The sequence below is a fragment of the Eretmochelys imbricata genome, chromosome 2 (assembly GCF_965152235.1).
Source record: "Eretmochelys imbricata isolate rEreImb1 chromosome 2, rEreImb1.hap1, whole genome shotgun sequence".
Classification (NCBI taxonomy): Eukaryota; Metazoa; Chordata; order Testudines; family Cheloniidae; genus Eretmochelys; species Eretmochelys imbricata.
Genome location: NC_135573.1, coordinates 179,029,944 through 179,039,584, shown reverse-complemented (window position 1 = coordinate 179,039,584; position 9,641 = coordinate 179,029,944). Strand labels below are relative to the sequence as shown.

Genomic DNA, 9,641 nt, shown 5'->3' with positions numbered 1-9,641 from the left:
CACTTGCCAAATTCAGGTTAAAATCTGATGACTTGGTTTTTCAAAAATCTGGTAATGGGGGGGAGGGGCAAGGAAATGGGCAGACAGCGACACTTAAGGGTTGTGTAAGCGACCGCACTCGCGCAGCAGAGCAAGGGGCCTAAATGGTGACAATTAGATGCTGGGCTCGATATGTTCAGTTTCAGCCGTCCATGGGGCGCTGATAACCCATCTCCTTCTAAAATGGAGCTCGGTCCCTGTGGGAGGGCGGCTCTTGTGGCTGGGTTGCCGGCGACAGCAGGGACGTGATGACCCACACGCCCCGCCCCGCCCCGCCCGCTCTGAGCCAGTAACGCCTCCTCAGTGACCTGCCCCCAACCCCCCACCCGGCCCAACGCGGCCAAGGGAGGAGGAAGCCCCGCCCATGCTCCGCTCGGGGGCCCTCCACCTCCCCATTCGCTGCCGACGCGGGCTCCGCCCCCTGCCGCTCTCGTCACTGTGTGTGTGGCAGTGGCCAGGCCCCGCGGCGGCGTCTGTGAGTGCGCGGCCCCGTACAGCCGCCCCTCCCCCCTCAGCCGGGGCCGCTCCTTGCTACAGCGGCCCCGCCCCCGCCCGGCTGAGGTAAGGCCCCCCCGCTCTTCCGCCCCCCTCCCCCCACCGCTGGCCAGCCCCCTGCTCCCGCGCCCCCCCCCCCCCGGGTGGCTAGATCCCTCCGCGCCCCTCACTGATCTGCCCCCGCTCCGCCCCCTGGGGGCCTCGGCCTGTCTTACCCGCCCCCTCCAGGCCCCGGGGACGCGCCGCCGCCTATCCAGGATCTGAGGCCCCTTAGGCTGTGAGGGCCGGGCAGGCGCAGGCCCGGGCCCGGCTGTGCGGTGGGGCTGGATCGGGTCCTAGCCCCCGGCCGCTCCGGGGCCGGGGGGGGCCGCCCCGGGCCTTGGCCCACTCCGCCCGGCTGCCTGCAAGGGAAGCTGTGACAGGTGGGGGCGGGGGTCCGCCACTTCTGGGGCCTGGGTGGTTGGGTAGCTTGGTTGGGGCTGTTTCATTTTTGTGTCCGTGCAAAGTCAGGCTGGCGGCGGGGGGTGCAGCAGCAGCAGGAGCAGCGTTAAGAAAGTGTCATTGAAGTGCCAGTGACCCATCCCCTGCTTTTTGCCTCGGGGCGTTTCTGTGGGAGAGCAGGTAGGCTTTGAATCAGCGTTGAATAAAGGAGGGGCCAGTCCGCTCATCAAAGTAGAGGTTCCTCTAGAAACCTCCAGCGCTGTGCCCTGCATTCGCTGAAACATCTGTAATATGTGCAGATCAGTCATAGCTGGTTTTCGTGCTGTACAACTAAAGCTTACGGGGTTTTTTTTTCTAGGGGATGTCAGCAGGGGCAGTGGAAACTTCCTAAAATTGGGGGGGCCACCAGTGCCTGAACTGCCCCTTCCCCTCCAAGGCCCCACTTCTGTGCTGCCCCTTCCCCCCTGTGGCCCCGGTCACCCTCACAGACAGTAAAAAGTGGGAGGGCCCTTGCACCCCACCCACCCCCCATGTTCCGGCGCCCCTGGATGTCAATTTAACACCACCCAAGCCTCACTAGAACGTGGGATTTGGGATCCATGTGCAGTACCGTGTTAAAATGAATTGCAATTAAAGTAATTAAATTTGGGATCCATGGCCATGACTGCATTATATGCGAATTTGCGCTATATAGATGTGCGTTCTAGCGAGGGGCCGGTGTCAGGTGGTTCTCAACCCGCTGGCCACTTGCAGCCCAATCAGCACGCAGCTGCAGACCATGTGACATCCTCAGGCTCATATAGGTAGTATATTTATTGTGTGGATGCGATAGAGAGCTGCATTTGTGGCCCACAATGGTAAATCGGTTGAGAACCACTGGTTTAACAAATGGCCTGACATATACAATGCCACAGGAATTCTGTATCTCAGTGTATTGTCTCTGAAAACAGCGAAAACAAATTAATGTGGGCAACTCTTCGATTTTCCATACAGTGTGATCATATAAAGTGAATAATTCTAATGTCAAACTACACCCATTTAATAGTTACGTGAATTGCTGAGAGATGCTTTCTCATCTCAACATCAGGAAAGTTCAAAATTGATTCAGAAGTAGGTTGTGAGTTGAGCTATACAGAGCTGAACATAAATTTCAATTAACTTATACCAGTGAATCGAAAAAAGAGGAGGTCTATATGTTTGGGTTTTTTTTTTTACCAGCAACATTTGTCAACTGTCTACTTTCTGACAGCCATGTTCAAGTGAATACACTGATTGAATTGAGTGTGGATGGTTGGTAACCTTTATCCTTGAAGAAAATTTAAAATAAAGTATTTATATTACTGAGCTAGAAGCATAGATTAATGCACTGTCTGTGCACTGAATGGTGGTTAAGCATTTGAGTTGCCATCCATTTTAGTATTTATATATTATATCTTTGCTTTCATTTTCCATCATAAATGTCTCTTTGTAGTTAACTTTTTCACTTTGGAGGTGGGGAGCAGACATAATGCCAAGATTTAATCAATATTAAAAGCAATCTTTTTTTACTCTTACTGGAACACTGAAACATATGTATTGGTAGTGCTGGAGGTAGAATGCTTGACTAGATGGACGAGTGGTCTGTCCTGGTATTACTGTTCCTTAGCTTGCTGATAGGTTAGTGTTTGAAAAATAAGCCTCTTGACTTCTTTAGGAGTAAGTCAAGAGAGCTGAACTGTGTAACTTCTGTAGCTTTGAACTAGTCTTACATGGACTTGGAATTCATTTATCAGTGCATTGGAATTAAATGTTGTCGTCTCCTTAACTTGGTGATGTATTCTAACTAGATTAAATCTCACGGAAGTTCTTGTCCCAACTTTCTGAAGTCCATTCTCTATCATTATCTAGGGCCATAAGCTAATTTGGAAACTAATAACTTTTTAGACTTGACTTTCCCAGGTGAATTCTAGTGGTCTGCCTGGAAGTTTGATGTGTGATTTAACAACTTTATTTGTTGAAACGTTCTATATAACCAGATCTGGTTTCTAGTGAGTGAGAGAACCTAGACCAGTGGTTCCCAAACTTTAACAACCTGTGAACCCCTTTCACTAAAATGTGAAGTTTCGCGAACCCCCTCCTAAAAATTAATATTTCCATGGATTTTCTCCTTTACCTGAGTATAAATTATAAAAGCAGTGATCTTGGAACTATAAAATTTGTTTTTATGACATATTTATTACACACTATTTATTATGAATTATTATTTAGCATTATAGTATTTTTATTACATTATGAAAACGGCAGCACTCTTCCAAGATCTCACTTTTGTAGCTTGTACACTTTGAATAAACCTGTTATAAGACAAGGCTCCTATGTTTCATCAAGGAGTATCAGATGTGAAACAGCATGAAGGTATTTAAGAAGCCAACTCAAAGAGTTCCTCCTACACAAGCATTCAGCTCTTGAGCAGTCCAGGCAAACAATGCACGTTACAACAAAGCTTAAACTTGTTCTTCATGATAATTTTAAAAACAATACTAGATGCCTATTTAATTTTAAAAATAGCAAAATATATCCACCTCCCTTTCCATTTCTTATAAGGAGTCTTGAAGTTTAAATCTCCACAGTGTGATAGATATGCTTGCTTTGATCTGCTTAGCTCTTGGAAGTCCAGGGGCCCCAGGCTGCTGGCCCCAGGCTCTGTCCGCCATTAGGGAATTTTTTCCTGAGAACCCCCTGTTACGGGGGTTCATGAATCCCAGTTTGGGAACCACTGACCTAGACATGACTTTTACTGTGGCAGTATGTTAAATTCACAATTAGGAATAAGAACAATTAAAATTATTTTTGAAAATTGAATTAAATATGTAAGAGATACTCTAGCAGGTTTTAAAAATCATCTGAGCAATAAATTTGTTGTAAAACTGCATAATCAAACATCATGCTTCTGTGCATCAGCTGATCACTGCAAGGTCAGGAAGGATTTTTCCCTATGGCAGCATTGCAAAAATAGACAGGTACATTTTTATTTGGGATGTGGTAATGGTGGTAATATCTTACTCTAAAGATCAGGCATAATCCTCTGCCAGGCACAGTGTACTCAATTTGTACCATAAGTCTTATCCGGCATGGCAAATAGTCTGTTGTAAAGCTAAAGTTGCCAGAAAATAAAAGGGGCTATCTTACAACTATGTTATTGTTAGGGATCTCTTTCATAGCTATAAAATATGACTTTAAGTGTGAAAATGCTTGCAAAAGCATATCGCATTTTAAAATGACTCAGAATTTCTAAAATCAAATATTTCTTTAAAGGTTCTAAAGAATCCACAGGTATTCTTTGGTTTCCTGGAAAATGCATCTGACAGAGCCTGAGAGATTCCTTATGCCCCTAAAATGTAATTCCTAGTGAATGTAAAAGTTGCTGTATTGAAGACTCCCTTAATCCTACTCAGGAAAATACAATAAAAGCCTCTTATGCCCACACAGTGTTTGGATGATAGCCTGGGGCTCCTAAATTTGAAGTAGTTCATGAGTACAGTCTCATGAATATCTGAAAGTAGGAATACAACTAACTTGGCTCACTAGGGGAAAAATACTGGTGGCTTATCTACATTCTGAGGAATATAGCCTGTCAGGTCAGCATGTGGTAGGGTATGATCCAGTGGGGATCGATTTATCATGTCTAGACTAGACATGATAAATTGACCCCGAGTTTTCTCCCGTCGACTCCTGTACTCCAGCTCCACGAGAGGCACAGGCGGAGTCGACGGGTGAGCGGCAGCAGTCGACTCACCACGGTAAAGATACCACAGTAAGTCGATCTAAGTACGTCGACTTCAGCTACGTTATTCACGTAGCTGAAGTTGTGTAACTTAGATCGCTTCCCTCCCCCCACCCCCAGTTTAGACCAGGGCGTAGTGATAGCAAAGAAAAATAGCTTTAGTTATAGAGAGGAAAGCTACTACTACTTTAATTTTTGCTAATTCATTGTGTGCACGTCAAGATTTTACCAATTAATATTTAACATTTAAAGCCTTAATGGACCATTTTCCTTAAAAGGACCAACTGTTTCAACTGTGATTGGATGGATTGAAACTGATCATAGTCAGTCAAAAAGGAAGGTTTGGGAAAGAACAGGAGAGAGAGGTACTGCAGGAAACACAGGATTCTGGAATTCCTTCTTATTCACTAGAATGAAGTCTGTGGCATTTTTCTGCATAGACTGATTTGTTCGGTGCTTGTTATGAGCTTCATGAGTAGTTATTGCCTTATGTTGTCTGTATATTTTGAGAACCATAGGCTTATAAGGGGGAGCTAGCCAGGTAACCACCTCAAGCCTTCAATGGTTCTTGGCCCATGCTGCTTATAAAAATATTTATAAAATAGATATTGACCCGTGCTCAGTATCTATTTTATAAATTTTATTTAAAGTCAAACTAAAATAAAATTGAGCAAACATATCACCAAACCTAAAAAAATAAAACACTATCAGATTAGAATCAAATCATGATAAAATCAAGCATGTTAGTCTCAGTATTAGATTGGGATCAAATAAATACCAAGAATAACCAGTCCTTGTAAATTCTCAGGAGTTGATGAAGGTGGCTGTCTTCTTGGTAATAAGCCCCAGCTAAAGAATTTTATCAAAGTCCATCAGATCTATACTTTGAAAAGAGTTAAATATTGTAATAGTGAAAATAAATTGTCTGAACCTCAATGCCAATGATAAAGCTGCCTTCTTAGACTTAAGTTTTATTGTGGTGGCTAATCTTTCCTTCCCCCCATCCTAACAGAAATATTATAATACAGACTTCAACAGAACATTCCCGATAAACAGAAGTTTAACAACTCTTATTTACCAGAAATTACATATGACAGTTTAGTCTCCAAGGACTTGTAAACATGGAACATGCTTTAATGCATATCTGTGTGATGGCATTGAGGTCTGTTTAACCTGGGGAACTTCTTTCCCCATGTGGACTTTATGGGTGCACTCTCACAGATGCATACACAGCCATGCTCATGCCTCAAAAATAGAAAGGATGACTCCCAGTGAATAAAAAACAAGCTGACAATAGGAAAAAAAATAATTAAGATAACGGGTTTGTGAGCTCTTTACCTCCCACATTCTTCTAGATTCTTGTAGAACAGGAGCTGGAACTGCAGACGAGGAGCCAGACAGTGATCTCCTGGCACAGAGCTTATCACTCGTGGGCTTCCTTTGGATGCAGGGAAGGTTAGTCAAAGGCTGGTATAGGCTGTTTGTTGATGTTGTGACTTTCTCTCCCCAAGATGTTCAGCCTTGTTGATTCTGGAATATCAATCTTCCCTTAGATGCGTTATTAATTTGATAGTCAAGGTTTCTCAGTCTTACCACTGATGCTTATGGTTTACAAATTTTGCTTGCTTCACCGTGCAACTCTTTCCTCCAAGGTCTTCAGACCAATCAAGTGTGAAGTTTACCATGGAGACATTCAACTGTTTAGTTCAGCTTAAAATAGGTCATCATTTGTTTATCAAGTTGGAAAATCCTACTTAAAGCAGCAATTTTAAAAAATACTGTGGTCCACATCAGAGACAATGCATCTGCAATCACCCCCAAAATGTCAAAAACCTAGACACATAAGATCACATTCTGGAAGCTGATGTGGTCTTAAGACATTAAGTTACAAGTTTACAAAAGTATTCAACATGAAACCCTATGAAAATAATGAATAGGAAAAACCCTAGCACGGCAAAATCAGGTTCTCAGCATTCAGTCATCAGCAAAATAAAATAAATTGAGTCTTAAGACAAATTTCTTTGCTCCAGTTTCTTCTTTGCTAACCCACTTGACCTTGATGATCCCTTGGAATGTATTAACTACTTATGCTAAACAATCTGTTGCACCTTGAATTTAGTTGTTACACTCTGAGTACATTTTCCAGACCTGAAGAAGAGCTCTGTGAACACTCAAAAGCTTCTCTCTCACCAACAAAAGTTCATCCTATACAAGATATTACCTCACCTACCTTGATTCTCCAATATCCTGGACCAGCACAGCTACAAAAACCACTGTATATGATCTAAAAACAAATTATCTTTTTCTTCTGACAATCAAGGCAATTAAAATAACTTTTCTATTTTGGAACTGGGCTATAGGTCAGACAGCTTATCTTCTGAAAGCTACATGTTGATAAAGAAAAATTTCTTTAAATCTCATCAAGATGAAATCCATCTGAAAGATAAAATTTCAAATATTTTATAAGGTCTGTATACCCTTACAAGGTATTCTCACAGTGGGGTGTACTTAAACTTTGTGTGTTGGATAAGGAATATTCTTAAATCATAGGATGTTACAGATAAAAAAGACATGTCATATTTCCTGCCAAAGCAGGATTATTCCATATGGAACTCTTGTAACTTATTTTGGTTCACTGTTAAGTGTTCCAAGTGATAGGACTTCCACCACTGTTCTTAGACTCTTCTGAAGTCTACTACATCTCATACTGTGCTCTATTCCTGGAAATGTCTCCCTGTTATCATCTGCCAAGCACCCTCTTTTTTTAAAAACCCTCCTTAAATTTTTCATATATGTAATCAATAATCCCCACGCTTTCCCCTTTATTGAACGGTTGTAAAAGATTGAGGAGAGGTAGTGTTTTACACTGTAAAACACATGTAATGTCCTGCAGTGCTGTATTCTGTGGTTCTTAAACTGTGTGTCGGGATCCCATTTTAATGGGGTCGCCAAGGCTGGTGTTGGCCCTGGGCCCAAGCAAGTTTGAAGCCCAAGCCCTGCCGCCCAGGGGTAAGATTACATGCCCCCCATCCAGGGCAGAAGCCTTTGAGCTTCAGCTTTGGCCCCTGCACCCAGGGTGGCGGGGCTTGGGCAGGCTTGGGCTTCGGTCCCCCCTCCTGGGGTCGTGTAGTAATTTTTGTTGTCAGAAGAAGGTCATGGTGCAAGGAAGTTTGAGAACCACTGCTGTATTCCATTAACCTGTTCTTTCTGCTCCTGTTTTTGGATTCATTTGGGTAAGGTAGGTGTGGGTATTTGTGTAAGTAGCATGCACAGGCCCATGGGCATCAGCACCTAAAAGATTTTCACTGATAAATAGCTAACTGAGAATAAAGGAAGATAAAGGCATGGGTGAGGCTGGGGAATGTCCCTCACCATGCCTTTTCATTGGTCAAAAGCGCCATGGCAATGGAGACTGTGGAAGTTGCTACAGTAGTGTTCTTGGAATGGTGGAAAACCTCAGATTTGTCCCTTAAAGTAGTCAGCATGAAGGGAAACTCTAGTAATCTGTTGGAGGGATCTGACAGAAGGGATGTCACAACAGGAGAGGAAATGTGCAGAAAAATCTGGGCAATCCAACTTTGTCTGTACTGAGTGACTACATAAAATACAGAAAATCTTTCCTTTTTGTTCAGAGGGAAAAAAATCTCATTAGACTGAAGTATTTGTCAGGAGTGGCATCTACTGTATAAAAATCTCTAGTACTAGATTCATCTTCTGAACCTTGATGGTGATTCTTACACCTCTGTCTTCCACCACTAGCCCATCCCAGTGGATTCTGATTCAAAACTATTGTTGTATTTAACTGTATGTAAATTATTTGCATGTTTCTAGTCATGGTTTGATGATAGAGTATTGTCTGATCAAGTACAAAAATCTGATTAGAATTAACATTTTGTCCAGTTCTTACTCCTTTACAAATACTGACTAAGTGCATGCTGCACATATGTTGGTTGTTTTGAGGTCTTCCTTGACTCGTATATGGTAGCCTAAAATGTTTTTCAAGTCTTGATTAGGTACTGGCCTAGGTGGACAGGGCAAAATATATTAAAATAGTGGTTATTGTAATCATGGTTCTCAACACTTTTGTAAGTTTTGCCTCCCTCTGCTAGCAAAACTGTAATGTGAGACAAAGGCCAATCTTAAACTACTTCAGGGTTGCGGTATTTTTGGTACTGTGGACAGAAGTCTAGGAAGAAACAAGGAAGAGCCTAGAGAAGAATGTAGTTTTAACCAATGCATTTAAGACTACTTTGGAAACGACATACTGATGAACTCAAAGTTAACATACATGTTGGAAAGTATAATCCTGTAGAGTTTTATTTTGCTAAAAACATCAGGGAGGTGTTAGAATGCCTGCAACAGAGCTGTTTTTGTTGTTTGTTTTTTTTTAATCAATGGCTGGACAAAAGATCAAGTGGTGATTATCTCCATTTTCTGTAATTGTTACCTGTTTACTTCTTTGTGCTGTTAAGAGTTTGCATGGCTTGAGCTTTCATTCCCTCTTCTGTTTAGGCTGTTATCAGTAATTGTCTTCATTTTGTATACTTCTAGTGGTTTTTCTATTGCTCTTTCATGGAGCTTTCCAGGTGGACCAGTACGAGTGCTGTGTAGTATCTGTTCCTACTTGAATAGTTATATTCTCCATATGTAGGCTAAAACCTGAATTTGCAGAGTAGGCTATATTATTTGGTCATTCCTATCACTAGATTCTCTGTTTTGATGGTCAAGCTATAATACCAACCAACTGAAATTGAATCTAAGTTTAGGAAGCCTGTTTCTAAAAATTGTTTTGCAAGCAAATCAAGTATTTGGAGGAAGTGACAGTTATTGGGGAAGAGAAAACAATACTTAGCACATAACTAGTGCTGTGTCAAAACCTTCCATAAAGATTAAGACTAGCCTAGGA

At 42.5% G+C, this 9,641-nt stretch overlaps 1 protein-coding gene across 6 annotated transcripts in view; it reads left to right on the top strand.

The window, feature by feature from the left end:
• Positions 1-509: 509 nt before the first annotated feature.
• Positions 510-9,641, top strand: part of STARD3NL (STARD3 N-terminal like) — a 39,026-nt gene continuing 29,894 nt past the window's right edge. The window contains exon 1 of one of the 6 annotated variants that reach the window (XM_077811017.1): positions 510-600. The gene's annotated coding sequence lies outside the window, so the exon portion shown is untranslated. Of the gene's footprint in view, positions 601-761; positions 957-1,043; positions 1,156-6,169; positions 6,191-9,641 lie in introns of those variants that run through there. The other 5 variants (XM_077811015.1, XM_077811018.1, XM_077811014.1 and 2 more) reach the window with 5 other exon arrangements.